Source organism: Felis catus, chromosome B2, assembly GCF_018350175.1.
Source record: "Felis catus isolate Fca126 chromosome B2, F.catus_Fca126_mat1.0, whole genome shotgun sequence".
Lineage (NCBI taxonomy): Eukaryota > Metazoa > Chordata > Mammalia > Carnivora > Felidae > Felis > Felis catus.
In genome coordinates this window covers 96,034,912-96,058,125 of record NC_058372.1, presented here as the reverse complement: position 1 = coordinate 96,058,125, position 23,214 = coordinate 96,034,912, and the positions used below count along the sequence as shown (strand labels likewise).

The 23,214-nt window shown below is 41.7% G+C and overlaps 2 long non-coding RNA genes and 1 pseudogene across 3 annotated transcripts in view; 2 read left to right on the top strand and 1 right to left on the bottom strand.

The window, feature by feature from the left end:
- Positions 1 to 2,415: 2,415 nt before the first annotated feature.
- Positions 2,416 to 20,421, top strand: LOC123385499. The gene is made up of 3 exons (XR_006598141.1): positions 2,416 to 2,487; positions 15,974 to 16,055; positions 19,979 to 20,421. It is a non-coding gene; the product is annotated as an uncharacterized LOC123385499 (long non-coding RNA).
- Positions 13,794 to 22,508, bottom strand: LOC101093187 (annotated as a pseudogene).
- The window catches only part of LOC123385498, an 89,588-nt gene continuing 88,848 nt past the window's right edge, over positions 22,475 to 23,214 (top strand). Inside the window, exon 1 of one of the 2 annotated variants that reach the window (XR_006598138.1) lies at positions 22,475 to 22,607. This is a non-coding gene — a long non-coding RNA (uncharacterized LOC123385498). The remainder of the gene's footprint in view (positions 22,608 to 23,214) is intronic. The other variant, XR_006598139.1, reaches the window with a different exon arrangement.

Below are 23,214 nucleotides of genomic sequence, written 5' to 3'. Positions count from 1 at the left end.
AGATCCTCTCTCTTTCCTACTCGTGTGTACCCCGGCAGATTTCATTTTAATTTAGTCTTCTGAATAGGTAACAGGTTCATGTTTCAAACATCAAAAAGTACAATAAGCAATAAAACAAAAGACTTCGACCTTATTCCTCTTCATTCAGTTCCCAACCTCCTTAACAAATAACTGCTATCATTTCTGTCTTGTTTATCCTTCCAGATACTTTTTATGCGTAAGTAAGTCATATAAACATATTTTATTCCCTGTGACCTTTTTTACGTACACGACAGCCTGCTTTACACACGGGTATGGTGTGTGCATTTGTATTTTTCCATATTGTTCATTAAGAACTTCATTCTTTTTTATAGCTAAAGAATATTCCATTGTATGTATTTAGCATAGTTGATTGAATCAGCTTCCTTTTGATAAACGTGCAGGTGGATTCCAATGTTTGGCTATTACAGACAATGTCTCTTACAAATATACAATGTGTTATTTCCCATGTGTGAGAATATCTGGAAATAAACTCCTAGGGTCAAAGGGTATATATATTTTTAATTTGGATAAATACTGACAAATTTCTCATCATAGAAATTGAACCACTTTATAATCTCATCAACAATGTATGAGATGAAGTTTTTGCTAGTATGATAGGTGAAAAATGGCATTTCATTGTAATTTTAATTTTCGTTTCCTTTAGAATGGGCATTTAAAACATTTTTAAGGGGGTGCCTGGGTGGCTCAGTTGGTTAAGTGTCTGTCTTCAACTCAGGTCATGATCTCATGGTTCCTGAGTTGAAGCCCCAGTTCAGGTTCTGTGCTGACAGCTCAGAGCCTGGAGCCTGCTTCGGATTCTTTGTCTCCCTCTCTCTCTGTCCCTCCCCTGCTTGCGTGCTCTCTCTCTCTCTCTCTCAAAAATAAATGAACATTTAAAAAAGACACTGGGTGGCTCAGTCAGTTAAGCATCAAACTTTGGCTCAGGTCATGATCTCACGGTTCGTGAGTTCAAGCCCCATGTCGGGCTCTGTGCTGACGGAGCAGAGCGTGAAGCCTGGTTCAGATTCTGTGTCTCCCTCTCGCTCTCTGCCCCACCCCTGCTTGTCCTCTGTCTCTCTCTGTCTCTCAAAAATGAATAAATGTTAACAATTTTTTTCAAATACTAAAAAAAATTTAAGAGCTACTCTTTATTATCCTTCAACAAACTTTCTGCTTAGACATTTGCAACTTTTTCTGTTGGGTTGTTGCTATTTCTTATGGATTTGTAGGAGGTACCTAATATATAATATTAGGGTGACACAGTTGTGAGTATTTTTCCCAATCTGTCACTTATCTTCTGATTTTGTTTATGATTTTTTTGGAGAGGATGCACATTTTTTACAAATTTTAATTAAAAAATATTTGTTTATTGATTGATTGATTTATAGAGAGGTTGAGCAGGAGAGAGGCAGAGAGAGGGAGAGAGAATCCCAATGTGGGCTTGATCTCATGAATGTGAAATCATGACCTGAGCTGAAATCAAGAGTCAGATGCTCAACTGAGCCGCTCAGGCGCACCACAGGTTTTAATTTTTATATAGTCAAATATATGGTCTTTTAAGGTTTTTAGATTTTGTGCAATAGTTAGAAAGACCAAATCTATTTGAAGTTATAAAAATTCTTCCATATTCTATCCTAACATTTTTATAAATTCATATTTATATTGCTATTAGAAGAAAAAATAATCTTTCCTCTACCCTTTTGAATTCTTGGCTGAGACTCCTGTAATACAAGACAGATTAACACGAGAAAAACAAACAGAAGTTTATAAGCACGTGTTCCTCATGTCTACACAGGAGCACCCAGGGAAGAATGAGTAACCCCCTGAAGTGGCTTAGAATTCAGAATTAGATCTCATCTTAATAGCGAAAGGGTATGGGGAATGTAGGCATCTCAAGGGGAGAGTAAATGACTTTTAGGAAACATGAACGGGCCCTTAGAAGGACAGATGGGAGGTATGACAGTTTGTGACAAAGTTTGTCTGGTGCAGTGTCGATGTCTGTTCTCCTCTCTTGTGACAGGAGTCAGTCTTCCCAGGTTGATGAAACTCTAGAGGGGATGTATGGGAGGGGATGTATGACAATTGAGTTTCTTTTGAAGGATCTATCTTTAGCCAGGTAAGGGAGTTCAGAGAAAGCCTCTCCCTACATCTGCTGTTTTCAAGTGTGTGCAGCCCCAAATAATCAAATAACAAAGTGTCATGTTTTCACAAAACAGCATCTTTGGGGTGGCATGTCCTAAACTCCTATAGTTTGGGTGCCATATTCTGCTGCCCTTCAGTGTCTTTGCTTATATGGAATTTATTCTGTGTCAGTTGGTTTCCAGATGGCTATCCAGTTGTCCTGATACCATGACCCCATGAATTGATTAGTCCCTGTTTTTCCTTACATGTCAGGGACACTTCCTCATCCGTGATGGCAATCTGATTCCTGAGCGACCGTGATAGCAGAGGAGAGACTTCTCCCAGGTACCAAGGCCACTGGGACACAGAGACAGTCTGTTGTTTAGGGGAGTGCTCACAGGGAATCCCAAGTTGCCACCCAGCCCCTTCCCCCTCCACAGACAGGGAGCGCGGCAGCCCAGAACCACTGCACTCAGGGGTGGAATTAGGCTTTGGGCCTGAATAAATAATTAGAAATTGGCTGCTGAGAGAGTGTCCCTGGTGATTGCTTGCTCTGGAATTTTGCTGGGTGGCACACAGAGTTTTATTACCCAATTAAAATACAGCAGATTAAATCGTGCAAAAGGAAGATGGAGTGGGTAATAAATCTGCTGTGGAATGGGCTGTGGAAGGCCCACCCCGAAAGGCAGGAATTGATGGTTGAGAGAGAATTGAGAAAAAGGGTAGTCTGGTTTTGCCAAAAAGAATCACTAGCCAAGCATATTCTTGAAGGGAGACAGAATGTTTGCCTTGGGGAGGGTGGGGGATGGGGTTGGAGGTGTGGGCACTGGGAAAAGAAAGGTAAGTTTTCCAAGTTTCCAGTGAAGACACTGGATGGAAGGGAAATGGAGGGTTGGCGAAGGCAGACAAAGGTAACACAAACAATCTTTCGCAGTGAAGTGACATTCTTTTGTAACATACAAACACTGATGGAGATCTTGGTGACACCCGGGTATCCACCGCCCAGAGCTACATAACAAACGATTGGGTTGTAACAAGTTCTGAAATGTCAGTGAAGTAATAAGAGGCAGGATTATTATATGCATTTCACCGCGAAATACACATTTCTTGTGGTATTAGTTTGCTAGGGCTGCAGTAACAAAGCACTGCAACTGTGTAGCTTCAACAAGAGACATACGGTATCATGGTTCTGGAGGCTGGAAATCTGACATCAGTGTGTAGGGATTGGTGCCCTCTGAGCACTACAAGAGGAGAAGCTGTTCCAGGCTTTCCTCCTTGTCTTGTGGGCAGCCATCTTCTCCCTATGACTCTTCACATCATCTTTCCTCCCTGTATGTCTGTGACCAAGTTTCCCCTATATAAGAACACCAGTCGTACTGGATGAAGGCCCACCCTAATGACTCATTTTAACTTGATTGCCTCTGTAAAGACCTTACCTCCAAATAAGGTCACATTCTGAGGTAGTGGGGGGTTAGGACTTCAACATATGGGACACACACTTTAACCACAGCATTTGACTATCTTGAAAAATAACAATTTTCTTCTTTCTGTGTATAGCACCACCTTCCCCGTCCCAGCCCAGGGACTTATTGATACATCTTTTCCACAATTCTCATAGAGCTAATCTGCAGTGCTGGCTTTCAGCTCACTGGTGAAACCCTGTAACTGCAGTAGTAGGTACATTTGCTTCTGCTTGTTACTCGGTGAGGGGGCAAACATTGATTGATCTTATCTTGATGATGAGTGGGTAAACATTTCTCCTTGGAAACATTGAAGAGACCTGTGAGCCTCCTTCTGGCTGGCTTTTCTTTCTACCTTGCTTAGGGCTGCCAGATGTTGTAATGGAGACCAACTGCATTTGAACCTTCAGAAAGGAATTTATAAACTATATTCATATATGAGTATATTGCATGTGCTCAAGACTTTAGTTGAAACCATACAGCTGTCCTCGTCCAGCCTGGAGCTTGGGCTTGCTACATGTCTGGCCATTGGACAAAATGAAGCATAGACACTATAAGAATTGTCTTCAAATTGTGTCAACGTTAGTGTCCTTGCCTTTGTCTTGCTACAACACAGATTAATAATGAAGATGAAAATCTGTGTGCCCTATGGCTGGGTGTCCTGGAGATTGACTTCTTGCCCCAGCCTGTACTTGTTAGTAGAGACAATTCTCACTCCTCACTTCCAGCGCATGAGGGCTGTGCCTGGCATTGGTAGGTCCCCTGGTTCAGAAGCCACCCTTGATTGTTTGTTGGTGTAAACTGACTCTATTCATTCTTCAAACACTCATTGAATAACTGCTCTGTACTAGTCAATGTTCCAGGTGATAGGGATAAAGTAGGGTAAAAATAAAGACACCTGTCTTCATGGACTCATGGAGTTTATAATCTGGTCAGGCTGAACTTTTAGCAGCATAGATAAGATGATACATGTTAAAAACAATAAAGCAGGGCAAAAGGATAAGGAATGTGGGGCTCAAGACAGCTGCAATTTTGGAAAGGGTCATATTAAGAAGGTGACATCTGGGGGCTCCTGGATGGCTCAGTTGGTTAAGTGTCCAACTTCAGCTCAAGTCATGACCTCACAGTTCGTGAGTTTGAGCCCCACATCGGGCCCTGTGCAGTCAGCCCAGAGCCCGCTTTGGATCCTCTGTCTCCCTCTCTCTCTGTCTCTCCCCTGCTCACTCTCTCTCTCAAAATTAAATGAACACACACACAAAGAAGGTGACATCTGAGCAAACACTTGAAGGAGGGGAGGAAGGTAGCTTTGTGGCTATTGAGTGGGTTTCAACAGAGGGAGCAGCCAGGGTCCCTAAGCTCCTATGCTGGAGTGTGCCTACTGAGTGTGCAGAAGAGTGAGGAGGCCATTGTGGCTGAAGGGGAGTTATCCAAAGAAAGAATAGTATATGAAGTGGGGTGGGTGGGGCAGAACACATCCTCCTAAGCCTTTAAAAGGACTTTGGCTCCACCCATGTAGTTGCAAATGGCAAGATTTCATTCTTTTTGATTGCCGAGTAATACTCCTTTGTATATACATACCACATCTTCTTTATCCATTCATCCATTGATGGACATTTGAGCTCTTTCCATACTTTGGCTATTGTTGATAGGGCTGCTATAAACATGGGGGTGCATGTGCCCCTTCAAAACAGCACACCTGTATCCCTTGGATAAATACCTAGTAGTGCAATTGCTGGGTCATAGGGTAGGGATGGAACTAGAGGGTATTATGCTAAGCGAAATTAGTCAGAGAAAGACAAAATCATATGGCTTCACTCATATGAGGACTTTAAGATACAAAACAGATGAACATAAGGGAAGGGAAGCAAAAATAATATAAAAACAGGGAGGGGGACAAAACAAGAGACTCTTAAATATGGAGAACAGAGGGTTATGGGAGGGGTTGTGGGAGGGGGGATGGGCTAAATGGGTAAGGGGCACTAAAGAATCTACTCCTGAAATCATTGTTGCATTATATGCTAACTAACTTGGATGTAAATTAAAAAATAGATTAAATTAAAAAAAAAAAGGACTTTGGCTTTTATCGTAAGGAAGAAGAAAACCATTGCAGCATTTTAAGCACAGGAGATAAATGAGTTGAATTGTTTTGTACCTTATGAAAGGGTGCACAAAGATCATTCTGGCTGCTCTGTTGAGAATAGATTGTAGGAAGCTGAGGGTAGAAGCAAGGAGACCAGTTGGGAGGCCATTGCTGTAATTTAAGATAATAGATGTTCAAATTGGGAGGAGCCATGGTGGCGGTAGGTGGTCAGATTCTGGATGTACTTGGAAGGTCAAGCCTAGAGGATTTCCTGATGAGCTGGATGCTGGAATGAGAGGAAAGGAGTCATGGAGGACACCAAGGGTTTGGGTTGAGTGTCTGGAAGGATGGAGTTACCATTAGCTGAGGAGTGGGTTGTGGGTAGAGCAGATTGTGGGAAGAGGATAAGGTTCAGTGCTAGACATGATGAGATGCCCATCAGTTCTCATCAGGACCAAGTAGAGGTGTTCATGTCCGCAGTGGCCTCATCATTCAGTTTTGGAATGGTGTCACATTTAAATAAGTATAGTTCTAAAAAACAAAGTAGAGAGATAGATGGTGTTGTGGCCTGAATGTTTGTGCCCACCCCCAATTCATATGTTGAAATTCTAACTCCCAGAGGTTATGGTATTAGGAGGTGGGACTTTTGGGAGGCACATAGGTCATGAAGGTAGGTGGAACCCTCATAAATGGATTAATGATCTTATAAGGGAGACTCTTTCTGCCATCTGAGGACACAACAAGAAGTTTGCAGTCCAGAAGAGGTCCCTCACCCAACCATGCTAGCACCCTGGTCTTGGACTTCCAGCCTCCAAAACCTGAGCAATAAGTTTTTGCTGTTTAGAAGCTACCCAGTCTGTGGTATTTTGTTACAGCAGCCTGAACAGACTAAGAAAGATGGGTAGATAACCAAATGATTTTCTTTACTCCTGTCTCTTCTAAGATGTCAAAGAAGATCCAAGTCATAATGCCTAGTTGGCTTTCTCATGTCCCCTTTCTCATGTCTCCATGAATTCTGTTGTAACCCATACTTGCACAAGTCTCTTGTCAACAACCACATCCCCTCAAAACACCCTTTCTCTTCAGCCTCAGTGTGTTGTCTCCCAGCTCTGAGGTCTCTTAGGGATATAGATTGACCAAATCTGTTGGAACTTGAAGGGTGGCATAGTCTGCTACCAATTTAGCATAAGGATTATTTTGGGCTGAAGGTAGTTGAGAAGAAGCAAACACAACAAACATTCTCTGCAAAGCAGGTCATTAATTTATAAAAGTGTCCCCCTCCTCTCTCTACCAGAAAGGACCAGAGACAACTCTAGACCTGTATCACCCAAAGAATCTATATAACAAACCTGTGAATACTAGCCCTCATTTATCATTAGTTTCCTCATACATTTGCTTTCCCACAATTTGCCAACCCTAATAACTCAAAGTCCTTTTCCTTTGTCTTGGTACTTCTCTAAAAATGTACTATTCTTTGTTAAGATGTTATATGAGCCCAATACACTATACCACCCCTCTGAGTGACTCGTCACTGAATGCTCCCATGTATGTGTATGAACCACATATTAATAAACTTCTGGTTTCTTCATTTATTTTCCTCTTGTTAATCCTTTATAATCTTCTTGTCTTTTGTCAGTCTAATTCACAAGGCTCCAGCTGGAGAAGCTAGGAGGGTAGAGGAAAGGTTTTTCCTCTCCTACAAACTCCTTACCTCCTCTGGCTCTCCTATCACACATTGTCCAGGAAGAAATGTGGCAGGGGTGGCTTGTCCTCAGAGGTTGGGGTACAGCTGGGGAGAAGGAAAATTGGGTCAGGAGTGTTGGGATCCTCACTGGCAGATTGAGAGATATATGTGCATGTGTGGATGCATCGCAGCCCTTGGCCTGGTGAGGCTGTCTCTGTGTTGGGGCCATCTCAGGCCACAATTTTCTGTAGCCACATCTGGATAAGATCAGGAGAAGCACTCATGAGGCTACATAATGTGGACTATTTTACACATTTGCACTTAAAAATAATAGCTTTAAGCTTTCCAGCTTCTACTCTCTGGCAGTAATGAGTAATAATTCTCATTAATTCATTATTCCTTAGAATCACAGGGCGAGTCCCATGTACCCTCATATAAGGCAAGGATATGCAGTGTCATTACTATCAGCAAACAGTTCACTCAACATTTATTAAATGTATTACATGGGCCAGGCCCTGAGCTAGACACCAAGACAACTAAGTGAATTGGACATATTGTCTCAGTTCTTGGGGTGGAGGTGGTAGGGGGCAGATCATGTCAATATTCAGTAGTAAAGGTTGTAATGGGAGGGCTCCATCCGCAGCTGGGGGCTGTGTTCCCCTAGCCAAAGGATTGGCCAATAAGACTTACCCAAAAATTTGCATCTAAAAAAATATAGCCTCTGGTGCAGCCAATGTTCCATTGGTGGTAGAACAGTATGGAGGTTCCTCAAAAAGTTAAAAATAGAACTACCCTACAATCCAGCCATCGCCCTACTGGGTATTTACCCAAAGCGTCCAAAAACACTAATTTAAAGGGATACAGCAGCATTTTTTACAATGGTCCAATTATGAAAGCAGCCCAAGCATCCATTGACTGATGAATGGATAAAGAAGATATATATACATATATATACATGTACATACATTGGAATATTGGAATATTATTCAGCCACAAAAAGAATGAAATCTTGACATTTGCAATGACATGGATGGAGCTACAGAGTACAGTGCTAAGTGAAATGTTCAGTCAGAGAAAGACAAATACCATATGATTTCACCCATATTGGAATTTAAGAAACAAACAAAATGAGCAAAGGGAAAAAATAAGAGAGAGAGAAAAGCCAAGAAATAGACCCTTAGAGAACAAACTAATGGTTACCAGAGGGGAGATGGGTAGGGGGGATGGGGGAAATAGGTGATGGGGATTAAGGAGGGCACTTGTGATAAGCACCAGATGTTGTATGGGAGTGCTGAATCACTATATTGTACATCTGAAATTAATATTACACTGTATGCTAACTAACTGGAATGAAAATAAAAACTTAAAAATATATATAACCTAAGGTTAGGAAATTCTAAGTAAGCTCATCAAGACATTGTCCAAAGAGGTCATCTACTACTCCCAGCTGCCCCTCTCTCTGATCTCAGGGTCCATCATGCCCCCAGTGCAATCACTCCTGATGGCCTGTTTCATTGCTGCCATTCTCTGTAGCTTGCTAACTTCAGAGCAGCAAGGATAGGTTTGTCTTATTCACTGTTGCTCGCCTAAGACCTCAGGGGGCTCAGGAATTGGATGAATAGGTGGAGAGACAGAGGAGTCTTTTATTAACAGAAACTACATTATTCATTGTTTTGAGTCCATCCACAAGTTTTAAAAGTGCCAAATAATCACTACTAAAAGTTTTCTTTCTTGTTTAATTTAAAAAAATGTTTTTAGAAAGTAATCTCTGTGTCCAAGATGGGGCTCAAACTCACGACTGCAAGATTAAGAGTTGCATGCCCAACCGACTGAGCCAGCCAGGAGCTCCCTTATTCAACTTTTTTAAAACTCAGTTTAGTGAAGGGATTTTTTTTTTTTTTTTTTTGGTGGGACCACATCATTAATCTTATAGTGAGAGTTGATAGGAAAACAGATTTTCATCAGAGAAATATTTCTTATTCTGTTAAACCAGGGCTACCTATTTTCACCCTGATCTAAAGATATGTGGAAGATTTAAAAATTTTTTTAATGTTTATTTATTTTTGAGAGACACACAGTATGAGTTAAATGATTTCTGTGCATCAAATTAATATATGAAAGTGAATTGAAATAAATCCCTGAGACTGGCAGCATTTCCCTCAGTGTTAGCGGGAAATTGGAGAGCCAAGACTCTACAGAGAGAGAGAGAGGGAGACAATGAATCTGAAGCAGGCTCCAGGCTCTGAGCTGTCAGCATAGAGCTCAAGGTGGGGCTCAAACCCACACACTGCGAATTCATGACCTGAGCTGATGTTGGACACTTAATCGACTTAGCCACCCAGGTTCCCCTTATGTGTAAATTTTTTTTGAAAAGAAAGAGAATGTTCTCTGTTCATTTCATTTAACAAAGTAATTACATTTCCCACTATGAATAATATATAAATTCATATAGACAATTAAAAAGAAAAAAACGTATGCATATTTTTTTCATTTGAGAGTGAGAGAGTGTGAGTGGGGGAGAGGAACAGAGGGAGAGAGAGAGAATCTCAAGTAGTCTCCATGTTCAGTGCAGAGCCCCCTTGGGGCTGGATGTCAAACCAAGAGTCAGACGCTCAACTAGCTGAGCCACCCAGACGCCCCCCGCCTCCCAAAACATATTTGGATGCATTTTCTTCCAATAATTTTTCCATGTTTGGTGGTTGTTTTTGTTTTTGTTTTTTACAATCATGCTCATTTTAAATAAAATTCTTGAGTGTAGAGAGTAAAATCTCGGGAACCAGTCTGATTACTCTCTAAAATGCCTTCTAAGATTTTGAGAGATTTACCCAAGTAGGAAAATTAGGCAGTATAATTAAATGGGCACAGTAACTGGGTCGATTCAGGGTGATAAAATCCTCCACACGGTGAAAATAAAGCCTAAAGTGTTACTCAACAAGCAGAACATAAACTTAGGCAGTTATGGCTGATACACAGAGGTGAAGAAGAACCTAGAAGCCCCACTGGGCCCTTAAAGTGTATCAAAACCAAGAGCCACCCTCGCAAATCTGTGACAGTCAGCAAGATTTCCAGGCAGTAAAGGGAAACATCAGGAGAACAAAGGTATGGTGGAGGAGTTAATGATTTCTGTGCATCAAATTAATATATGAAAGTGAATTGAAATAAATCCCTGAGACTGGCAGCATTAACTCAGTGTTAGCGGGAAATTGGAGAGCCAAGACTCTACACTGTCCTCCAAATTAAGTCGTTTGTCATGGAAAACAGGCTCTGTTATAAACATGGTCAGTTCTATGCCTTCCTTTGTTGGTGTATGTTGATGTTGACTTGATGTTGAGGATAACCCAAGTGCATGTGTGACAGCAAATCTGCTGAAAAAGTAAAGGAAAATTCTGTTTTGATGGCAGTAATCTTCAGAACCCTGCCTCCCCTCCCCGAGTGGACTTTATTAGGGTCACATAGGAGGCAAAACTTTTCCCCTACCCTCTTAGGAACTCCAGCTAGACTTGAGAATTAAGTTGACATAAGACAGGTTAAAAAGAAAAGAAACAAATTTTATTTTTATATGTACATATGAGCTTTCACAGAAAAATGAAGACTCAAAAAAGCAGTAAGGCCTCAGTGTTTATATACTAGATTGACCAAAGAGTAGTAATTATGAAAAAGCAACTAAAATGTATGAGGAGACTAAAGGAGGATAGGGGTTACTTTGGTTAAATTTGTTTGTAAAAAATCAACTTGGCTTTGACTCCCTGTCTCTGGTGATGAGAATGTTCTTTTCCTCCAGGTGCAGGGGAGGGTCTGTTACATATGGGAGTTTTATCTCCTGTTTTCAGGAGGAAAAGGGGAAGTCATAGTGCCTTTCTTACACCTGTTGTTTTTCAAGTGCCTTCAGCTCAAAATAGTCAATATGTCAAACTGGCGTATTTTGGGGTGGCATATTCTGAGCCCACTCTAAGCCCTGTGTTACCCTCGGTCTCACTCTGGGGAACCCAGGTGGGCTTTAGAGTTGGTGTACAAGGTGATGGTAACAGCCTGTGGTGGGTGTGAGGAAGTCAAAACGTGCACAAGAGTAAAACCGACTCAAAGCTCTACCTTTGTACCAATGGTTACCAGAGGGGAGGTAGGTGTGGGGGTGGGTGAAATAGGTGAGGGGGATTAAAGAGCACACTTATCACGATGAGCATGGAGTAATGTGTGGAATTGTTGAATCACCATATTGTACACCTGAAGCTAATATAACACTGGAATCAATACTGGAATTAAAATAAAAAACTTAATATAAATAAATAAATAAAAGCTCTACCCTTTGCTCCTTTCTCAATTGGTTTTGCCACAGGTTCCTCAAGCACCTGACCTTGGGGGGTCTGAGCCTGGAGGAAGTTCCTCTGGGCTCCACAACTCTGGCCTCTGTTGACAGGCATGGCTATACCTTTGATATATGTGGCCAACAGCACCCATCCTTCCATTACATATAACTTGCCCATTCCCCCTGGTACAAACTTTATTTACCTCACAACTTAAAAAAAGAAAAAAGACCTCTGTAGGTGTCAAAAATGTTCATAGAAGACAAATTTTCTCCTGACAAAGATACTCCTCTGTAACCATAATACAACTGTCAAAATCAGGAAATTCAGTGATACATTTTGGTGGGAGGAAAATTTTCTTCTACCATTTTATATTTGAATGGGGGGCTGTGAATTAACTGACATTAGATTAACAGGAGAAAAGTTTGTTTGTGCATGTGGAAGCTTTCAGATGAAGAAACAACCTGGACAGCTAAAGGAAGGGGTTTATACATCAACCTTAATAAGGTAGAGGTGTTTAGGGCTTCAAAGGACAGAAGGTTGGGATGAAGCTTGTTTACACAATTTTTTGGAATGTCCTGGTCCCCAAGGTCAGGCTTCCCTGATTGGAGAACTCCCTGGAGGAGGTAGCTGACTCTCACAAAGCTCTATTGTAGTCATATATGGGAAGTTCACATAGGAATTCTTTGCATTTGCTGTTGCAGATGTTTCCACTTTGAAGTAATCTTCATATCATTCACGTGTGCTGTCAGTCCTATCATTAGTCACCTAGTCCACAGTCCCTATTCATGTTTTGTCAACTGTTCAGTATCCTGTAGAGAAAAATGATCCAATCCAGGGTCACCTTGCATTTAGTTGTCATATCTCTTTGGTTTTCTTCAACCTAGAAGAATTCCTCAGGAATTCTTTTTAGGGTCTTGGCATCTTTGAAGATGATAGGCCAGTTATTTTGGCAAAATGTAGTTACAGTGTTTTTTAAAATATATTCCTTCATCTGTAAGGGAGGAAAGAAGATCCTTGCCACTCTAGCCTTTTAAATTCTTGTCTGGGACCCTTGTAACAAAAAGCAGATTAACAGGAGAAAAACAAAAGCTCATTACCATGTATATCTCATATATACATGGGAGAAACTCAGAGTAACTCGAGGAGGTGGCTTAGAACTCTGGCTCTTGTAGCATCTTCAACAAAGAGCAATACATTTGTGGGGAAATGATAGGATGAAAGGAAGTAGTTTTAGGTCTCCAAGGGTGACAAACTGTGGGAAGATAAATATAAGGCAGGAAACTAACGAAAGAAGGTTTGCTTATGGATTCTTCTGATGTCATCTGATAAAAGTCTGTCTCCAAAGAAGAATAATTTATATCCTGCCTTTAGGCAGGGTAGGGGGAGGGCAGAGAGACCTTTTCCTTCATTTGCTTCTTTTTTAAAAAATTTTTAAACGTTTATTTATTTTCAAGAGAGGCAGAGTGTGAGAAGGGGAGGGGCAGAGAGAGAGGGAGACACAGATCCTAAGCAGGATCAAGCTGTCAGCACAGAGCCTGACACAGGGCTCAAACTCAGGAACCAGGAGATGATGACCTGAGCCGAAGTCAGACACTTAACTGACTAAGCCACCCAGGCACCCCTGCATTTGCGACTTATTAATTGCTTTCACCTGAAAATAATTTTTATGTCAAAAAGGCATATTTGGGGGTAATTTATTCTGGTTTTCTTCAACCCATTAATTAATTCATTTGGGATAAGAAATTGATCAGCTACTACGGGCTGAGCCTTGTCAGGCATTGGGATACATAGATGCATTAGATAGATGTGGATCTTTCCTTGGGAGAGGCCCTTTAGCCCCTGAAGTGGTTAAGAAGACAGGTTTTATATTCGGGATCTCTGGGTTCAGGTCCAGCTCTGCTACTTACTTCCATTAGAATCTTGGGCTTGTTACTTAACCTTTACATACCTCACAAAAAGAGGGAAGGTGAATAAAACTACCTATCACGTAAGACAGACATTTGCTTGAAGTGAATTAATAATGGTATCTCAGTATATATTAATAATCTGCATCTGAAAATTAGATTTTCTGTGTGAAGATGCTAACTGGGTTCTATTTCTTATGTATTTATTTATTTATTTATGCAGTTTTATACCTTCATTTGACAATCAGCAATTAGTTCTCATCCATGTTAACAGTCTGTAGATTTTTGAAAGTGGTGACAGCTACATAGGTAACCAACATATAGAGCTTGTTTGGTGAATCTTCATCCTCCTTATGTTTTTCTGGACAACCGCACTTGGATATGGTGTGGAACATTCCTTATTCCTTTGGCCTAGCCAGCTTTGTTGAGCCTAGTGTCAATGCACACATCTGGAGTTCCCATCTCCTTTACAGCAAATTTCTGTATCTCTTTGAGTGCCCGAGGGGCACACTTCTTGAAACCCACTCCATGAATGCGCTTGTGAATGTTGATGGTGTATTCGCTGGTCGCTACCTCATTGATGACAGAACAGCCCTTCTTCTCGCCCCCCTTCTTCGCAGGAGCCATTCTGCTGGGCTGGGGTTGGAAAGGAAGAGCTCACATTATTTTAAAAGGAAAAAATATGTATAATATATTACATTTCAACCCAGAATCCCAACCAATTTCCTAACGCACAACTAAAGTATACTAAAACACTGGAAGCGATCAGGATATACCTCCCCCCAAAATGTCACTTTGGCATAGGAATTATTTTGAACAAAGTCATCTGAGTTCCTAAGCAGTCTTATCTGCCTAAAAGCTGAGCCTTAAAAAAGAGTTTGACTGTTATAAATGCACCCCCCACCCTCCAGCAGCAACTCTAATCTTCTCTTCTTGGAGTTGAAAAGTCAGAAGTTGCATGATACCCAGATAGACATTGTCACAAACTATCATATCTTCCATCTATTTTTCTAAAGGCACATTTATTTTTCAAAAAATTTATTTGCATAAGTGCCCCTTATGCCCTCTTTCTAAGAAGTCATTTGCTCTCCTGGAAGTGTTGCTCTGCTCCTCCCCCTCCCCTAGTAAGATGATATATAAACTCTAAGTTCTGTCTACTTGAGTCTCATTTTGCAGTGAAAAATAAATATACAGGAATAAAAAATCTGTCTTTTCTCTTGCTAATTTGTCTTTTGCCAGTTTAATTTGCAGGTCTCTGAGACAGAACCTAAGAGGATAGAAAAACAGGTTTTTTTCCTTAACACATCTATGTAACACATTTATGCAAAATGTTTAAAATATTGATCACCAAAAAATTTAAAACAGTTGTTCTATGTACAGCAACATCTTTTCCATTGTAGTTATTATTTTTATCCTTGTAATTTCTTATCTACCATTCTCTTTAAAACTTTCTGAACTTTTCTGGTACTCATTGTACAGCTGTCAGCAAAAACAATGGCTCAATATGGAAAGCACTGGTAAATGCATTCAGGACAATTGCCAGTGACAGAGCATGACTCACTCTGAGCGTGACACTCTGAGGTCATTCTGAGCATCAGCAACATCCAAGACTACACCCCCTCTGTGGATACTCACTGTGCTTTTCAAAACGTCTATGATTGTTGCTGCTGTTTTACCCCTTGAATTTGGAAAGAAACTGGACAACTTTCCCCCCACATTGTTTGGCTAAACTATATTGGACTTTTGGAGACATAAATATAAAAATTTTCCATCAGCTTAAAACAAACTCTGTATTGAGAGATACATACATTCTGTGATGTTTGGGTATCAAAAAACAAAAGGTGTTGTTTCGGGAGATATTTGGCAGGCTATGCTTGCATATATAAAGCAATTAAGGTAGACTGTGGCACAAAGAAAGTATTAGCTATTATCATTTTACCTCTCTAAACACAGCGTTCTGGTGGGGAAGGCAGGCAAGTAAACACACGATGGACAAAATTACTGCAGACTGTGATAAGTTTTCTGAGGAGATTGAATACCATGCTAGAGAATAATGAGGGAAGGACCTTCTTCATGAAGGTGGTCAGAGTAGTCCACCTTGGAGAAGTGACAACTAAAAGTAAACCCGAGGGATTAGAAGAAGCCAGCCATGAGGGCAGCCAGGGTGAAGCATTCCAGGTAGAGGCAAGAGCAAATCCCAAGGCAAAGGTGAGACAGAGCTGCTGGCAGGACTGTCACTGGAGTAGGAACAAGTCTATACGATGAAGCCAGAGAGATGGGCAGACCGAGGTCATGTAGAATCTTGGAGACCATAGTAGAGTTTGGATCGTATTTTAAGCAATAAGAAACTATTATAAATTTTAAGTGGAAGGATGAAATGATCTGATTTATGTTTTTAGATCACTTTGCTGAGGAGATTGGGGTAATAGAAATTTCAACTGGAAGCTGGGACACCAGTTCAGAAGCTACTCATTAATTCAGGTAAGAGATGAGATGACATTGAAGATGGATAGGAGAGGTCAGAGATGAGGATTATTTTGGAAGAAGAATTATTGGACTTGCTGGCGGGTGAAGGAAACAGATGACTCAGGCGTTACACTCAGATTTCTGGCTTTGATAAGTGGGTAGATGGTGGTGCTATTGATATAGAGGGAGAGAAAACTAGATACAAGAATGTTTACAAAGTCATCGCTAAAGTTTGGGCATGTACACACACACACACACACACACACACACACACGGAAAACTATGTTCCCCATGTCTTTTGGGAGGTGTCATTATTTATAAATGGCAGCATGCTGCAAAATGACAAAATGGTGTAGAGGTTCCATACAACATGGTATAAGAGAAGACTGAATTGTGACGATTTCCTTCAGGCCCTTTTGACATCACCTAGTGACTTTTGTTTTGGTTCTTCCTTATAGTACTGGTTGTAATATGTGGCTTTTTGTTTGTTTTGCCTTACTGGCTGGAAGCATGAAACTTGCAAATATTCTGGTTGTATAAACCAAACATGAGAGAGGTCTGCCATTATTCCCCAGGAGGCCACAGATGCGGTGTGCCCATTCTATCACTTTTTGAACATTAAACAGAGTAATGGCAATTATTTACAAATGACCTTTCTGAAGAGGGTAAGTGTAGGATAATTGAGGATGAATGGTCCAATAAAAATTGTAGACCACTACTGAAGGGTAGCAGAATATGCCATCCCAAAATGTACTACTTTGGAATAAGAATTATTTTGAGCTGAAGGCAATTGAGAAAAGGCAGACACAGTACAAGAAAAGCTCTCTGCCCTCCCCATATTTACCTAAAAGCAGGACATAAATTTGTAGAGGTGCCCCCTGTTCCCCTCTCTATCGAGGACAGAAGTTAATCACTGGAGACAACTCTAGACCCTTATTAGCCCAGAGATGGCACCAGAGGCATCTACATAACAAATTTTAGTAACTAGCCTTTATCTTCCATTAGTTTCTTAATATTTGCCTTTCCACAATTTGCTGTCCTAGCAACTTAAAATCCTGTTCCTTTGTCTTGTCACTTCTCTAAAAATTCTTTGTTCTTCTGCTAAGATGTATATAGGCCCAAGTTCTAACTACCTCTTTGAGTTACTCCTCTCTGAGTGCTCCCATGCATATGCACAATGCACATGTTAATAAACTCCTGTTTCCTTTTCCTCTTGCTAACCTCATCTTTTGTCAACCTAACTTATAGGACCCCAGCCAGGGATCCTAGGAGGGTGGAGGGAAAAAGGTTTCTCCCTTCCCTACCTGACAAAGAACAGAAAGTGTATACGGAGGGCCCCAGGAATAGGACAGTAGTTCTGGTATGGAGAGGACAGAGGGATGCCTGCCTCATTTCCTAGTTGTGCTAGTTTAGCCAGGCCACAGGCTTCAGCGAGCCCTGGTTTCTCCATCTGTGAAATGTTGCTTTGGGAGATAGGGAAGTAGAACAAGAGTTAACTAAGGTCGAATATGGTAGTGGAATATCCTAGACTGTGTTATAGAAACAACCCCTGAAATTCCATGGCTTCAGTGGGTTGGCACAACCGAACTAGATTCAAATGTGGGTCATTGGGAGTTATCTTTCCAGAGACCATGGGATCCGTATTTCCATTGTTTTGTGATGCAGCCTCAACAGGCAGCCTCCAAAATTGTTGAAGACAGGAAAGAGAGGGTGTAGAACTGCGTGATATTTTTTAATGTTCAGACCTGGGAGTGGCTTATGTCATTTCCACCCATTCCCCCACTGGCCAGTACGGAGTCATAGAGTCCCAGTAAAATTGCAAGGTAAGCTGGAAAATGTAGTGCTCAGTAAGAGAAAAATAAAATAAAATAAATTTTTTAATGAAAAATTGGAGAAAAGAGAAAAATAAAATAAAACTTTTTAAATGAAATAATGGCATTGTCTCTGTTACATTTAGGTGAATGTGTTTTATAAAATACTATCTCTAGCTTTTCTCTGGTGATGATGCTTGAAATGACTAAGTCAGGAAAAGAAGTTAGTAATTAAAGGTATACATCAGGGGTGCCTGGGTGGCTTAGTCGGTTAAGCGTCCGACTTCAGCTCAGGTCACGATCTCGCGGTCTGTGAGTTTGAGCCCTGCGTCGGGCTCTGGGCTGACAGCTCAGAGCCTGGAGCCTGCTTCTGATTCTGTGTCTCCTTCTCTCTCTGCCCCTCCCCCGTTCATGCTCTGTCTCTCTCTGTCTCAAAAATAAAGAAACGTTAAAAAAAATTAAAAAAAAAAAGGTACACATGAGCCACAGATGGGTCCCCACCCCCCATCTCTGAATAACAGGGAAATTATTGCTGTTTTCAGAGGGCACAGAAAAGGGGCTTGGGGAGTGAGAGTGAGAAGGGCAGTAGATGATGGATGGATGAGAGGCTGGGGATTGGTAAGAGGAAACGTCTTAGTTGGTAAAGTTCATAATTGTGATGAAAGAGTAGCTGGAGGAGAAAGTTTTATGCCCAAACCAAAAGCAAATGCCATCTTTAAGAGTTGAAGGTTTTGTAGCCAACGGAAAGGTAAAGTTTACGGTGTTCATCTGAGGGCAAGAAGTTCCAAAATGAAGATCTTTTCTGCAAATAAGAAGGAAGAGCTATCACTGGAAAGCATTTCCAAGTTAAATGCTAAGGACAGAAGGCAGCAATAAATGGGGATTTGTAGGGTGATTTATGCAGGATTGAAAAATTAAACCATGGGTTCAAAGACATGGGACATACACTTTGGGGATCAGAGTTCTGCTAAGAGATGTGTCATCTTTCTAAGACAAAACTATCTCAGCAAGAAGTCTTTAAGAAGGGGGAAATGGGGGTGGGGGTGCCGCCTGGTGGCCCAGTAGGTGGAATATGTGACTCTTGATCTTGGGGTTGTGAATTGGAGCCCAACACTGGTACGTAGATAACTTAAAAATAAAATCTTTTTGGGGCACCCAGGTGGCTCAGTCAGTTAAACCTACCACCCTTGCTTTCGGCTTAGGTCATGTCTCACTGTTCGTGAGTTCAAGCCCTGCACTGGGCTCTGCACTGACAGTGAAGAGCCTGCTTGGGATCCTCTCTCTCCCTCTCTCTGCCCCTCCCCTGCTCATGCTCTCTCTCTCTCTCAAAATAGATAAATAAAACTCAAAAAAAAATTTTTTTAAAGGGAGAAATCGGGGTCCTTATGTAGGGAAGGAAAAATAATTTTCCTTCTATCCTCTTTAGTTCTCAGCTGAGCCGTATAACACAGGCTTAATAAGAGAAAAACAGAAGTTTGGATATGTGGGACACACCAACAGAAATAAGGAACTCCCTGAATAGAACTCCAGTTTATTTTTTAAAGTTTATTTATTTGAAAGAGAGAGAGTGCACGTGCATGTGGGGGAGGGGCAGGAAGAGAGGGGGAGAGAGAGAGAGAGAGAGAGAATTGAAAGCAGGCTCCTCATTGCCAGCATAGAGCCTGACATGGGCTGGAACCCACAAACCCGGGAGATCTTGACTTGAGCCGAAATCAAGAGTGGGACACCTAGGACTGAGCCACCCAGGCACCCCGGGGCCAGAGATTCTTGATGGTTGCTTTCTTCACTGCTGTATCCCAAGTACCTAGTAGATGCACAAAAATATTTGTGCAGTTGAATGAATCACACAAATTACTAACTAGCTCCTGTTGGGTTAATTGGCCTAGGGGTTTGTTTCTCTCTAAAACAACTGCTGTGAACAGACATGGCTTGTGTTGCCCTAAAAGATGGGGGAGGGGTGCAGCAGGGCAAACCAAAATTAGGGGGAAAATCAGTGTGAACGTTTAAAGAGTCTTTTTGTGTTGCTGATTTTGTATTGCAGGCTTCGACCAATAGTGATAGCATTATTTAAACCATAATTTCTAGTTTTTAAAATCATTCCTTTGGAATGTTTTTCTTTCCTTCTAGAACAAGCGAACCCTGTAAAGAACATAAGCTTCAGGCTCAGCTTAAGCGAAAACCTGTAGGTGGAGATAAAGTAGAAACCAGCACTCCATTGGATCTTTCGCTCCCTGATCTGTTTGAAAAGCAGACATGTTTGGACAGTGGTACTTAATGAGATCATTTCTGTTACTGTTTGTGAAGGGCTCAGCTTTGCCTTGTTCTCCTCTGGGCCTTAAGAACTTGGACATTTTAGAATGCTTTTTAAAATTAAATACAGGTTTTCCGTTGCTTTGATGCAGTACAAGGGGACAGCAAAAAAGCCCACTAAAATTACTTTTAGAACTATACCTGAGCAGGGATACCTGGGTGGCTCAGTCGGTCGAGCGTCCGACTTCGGCTTAGGTCACGATCTCACTGTTTGAGCCCCTTGTCCACTCTGCTGACAGCTCAGAGCCTGGAGCCTGCTTCCGATTCTGTGTCTCGCTCTCTCTCTGCCCCTCCTCCGCTCACACTCTGTCTCTCTCTCTCTCTCTCAAAAATAAATACACATTAGAAAAAAACTATACGTGAACAGTTACTGAATCCTTGTGAAAACACAAATATGTATTGAGAGTCGACATTTTATACAAATTACATTTTATACAACATTACATTTTTAAAAACTTGAGGTATAGGTGACATACAGTATTATATTCGTTTCCGGTGTACAACACAGTGATTTGACATTTGTATACATTACAGAAGGCTTCCCATAAAATTATATTTTGATGATGTGGTGGGGCTGGTGGTTGTTTTGAAACATTATCTCTGTTCTAGAAAGGAACGCTCAAATTCTCACCTTTGCTCCACTGGCTACCTAGCGTTGGTGGCATGTAGGGTGGGATTTGCATCTGTTTAGCAACAAATTTCTCAGCATGAAAAAGAACACTTTTATGCTTAAGTACAGGTGTGGTGGACACTTTTGCCTCACTCAGTTCCATTGCCGAAGATCTGAGGGGAGTTAGCTAAGAAATACATTTTGGGCACAGTGGTCTGGTGCCTCGGGCTCCAAGCTCTTGAGCCACCTGTCTTTGCTGTTTAGGGCTTAGCTAATAAGCCCACACTCTACGTTGGGCATTATATCAAAATTAATTGCACTGCTAGGCTCTAGGCATTAATTTTAGTATATTCAAACTCTGTAAGAGCAGTGGGACATTTATTTACAATTTGGCTTCAACTTGTAATTCTTTACCCAATAACGTTGGTAGATTAGCCCCCTGCTGCTGCTTTATTAGAATGTCAGCTGAAATAGCTCCTCCTCTACATAATTACTTTGTCACAACAATCGGAATTTTAGTGAGCAAATTGATAAAAATGAGAATGAGGTCTTTCATCTTATGCTGAGTCTGATTATTTTGCTCCTCAGCTTTGTGTAGAAGTGCCTTTTTCTTCAACGGTGCTGGTGGTAGTCATAAATGTACGGTGGGCCCTTGAACAACCTGGGTTTGAACTGCATGGGTCCACTCGGATGCACGGATGTTTTTCGATAAATACAGTACTGTAAGTGTATTCTTTTAAAGTTTATTTTTAGTTTTTTAATGTTTATTTTTAGCTTTTTAATGTTTATTTTTTGAGACACACACACACACACACACACACACACACACACACACACACACACACAGTGTGAGCAGGGGAGGAGCAGAGAGAGAGAGAGGGAGACACAGAATCCGAAGCGGGCTGTCAGCACAGAGCCCGACACGGAGCTGGAACCCATGAACCGCGAGATCATGACCTGAACCCAAGTTGGACACTTAACCGACTGAGCCACCCGGGCGCCCCCGTACTTCCTTGTTTTAAAATGAATTTCTTAATAAATTTTCTTTCCATAACATTTGTTTAAAGTTTTTTTTGAGAGAGAGGGTGAATGGAATGGGGGAGGGGCAGAGAGAGAGAATCCCAAGTAGGCTCTGCGGAGTGTAAAGCCGGGGGCAGGGCTTGAACTCACAAGATCGTGACCTGAGCCGAAATCAAGAGTCAGACACTTAACTGACTGAAACACTGAGGCGCCCTCACAACATTTCTAACAAAATGCGCAGTTCATGTGATCAGTAAGGCTTCCCGTCAACAGAAGGCTATTCGTGGTTAAGTTTGAGGGGGGGAGTCAAGAGTTCTGTGTGGATTTTTGACTGTGTGGGGCTTGGTGCCCCTACCCCACATTGTTCAAGTCCTGTGTTTTGTGACTCTGGGAACAAGCTTAAGGGTTTTTCCTTGAGAGGAGAGACGTAGGGTTCACCTGGGGTTTGATGTGAGGGTTCTCTTGCCTTCTGACTTCAATCAGCTGAGTCTCCTTCAGCACCAGTAACAGATCCCTCAGACTAGAAGTCTCCTGACCTGTTTCGCTCAGAATTTAGGCAGGGCAGTACTTGAACCAACCTGTTTGTCCAGACAGAGGATTATTTCCGAAAGGACCTCCAAGGAAAGGAATAGCCACTGTTTCTTGGGTCACACGTCCCTGTGCTAATACCGACCGCAGTGGATGTTCAGACTCTCAGTTACGAGAGGGCCATCTCTTCCTTTCTATCTGGGCTGGCTGAGAGGACTGGAGGGCCAGGTGGCTCACGGCTCCAGTGACAGGAAACTGTCAGTCCACGCGGGGACAACTGTGAACAGGGTAAGAGAAGGAGGGGGTCGGGGGAGGCAGAGTCAAATTAACATGAAAAGCAATTTAAAGGTTAAGTCTTGCCCCCAAAAAGAAATTACGGTTTTTCAGATCCAGTGGAAAGTTCGGGTTTCCCAATCCTGGAGATGTCGAAAAACACATCTTTTAAAAATTTCAAATTTTAGGGGCGCCTGGGTGGCGCAGTCGGTTAAGCGTCCGATTTCAGCCAGGTCACGATCTCGCGGTCCGTGAGTTCGAGCCCCGCGTCAGGCTCTGGGCTGATGGCTCGGAGCCTGGAGCCTGTTTCTGATTCTGTGTCTCCCTCTCTCTCTGCCCCTCCCCCGTTCATGCTCTGTCTCTCTCGTCCCAAAAATAAATAAATAAACGTTGGGAAAAAAAAAAAAAGAGTCCCACTAGCTGTGGGGCTGGTTGAAAAAAAAAATTTCAAATTTTAAATGGCAAAGGAGCCAGAAATGTGACAATTCAGGAGTATTTACTATTAATAGATATAAGCGTTTTGTTTCTACAGATTGGTCAGCTACCTGAAAGAAGTATTTGGTAACAGGCAAAGAAAAATCTACCGGGGTTTGAGATGCCCTTCCCTTTTCAGCCACCACCA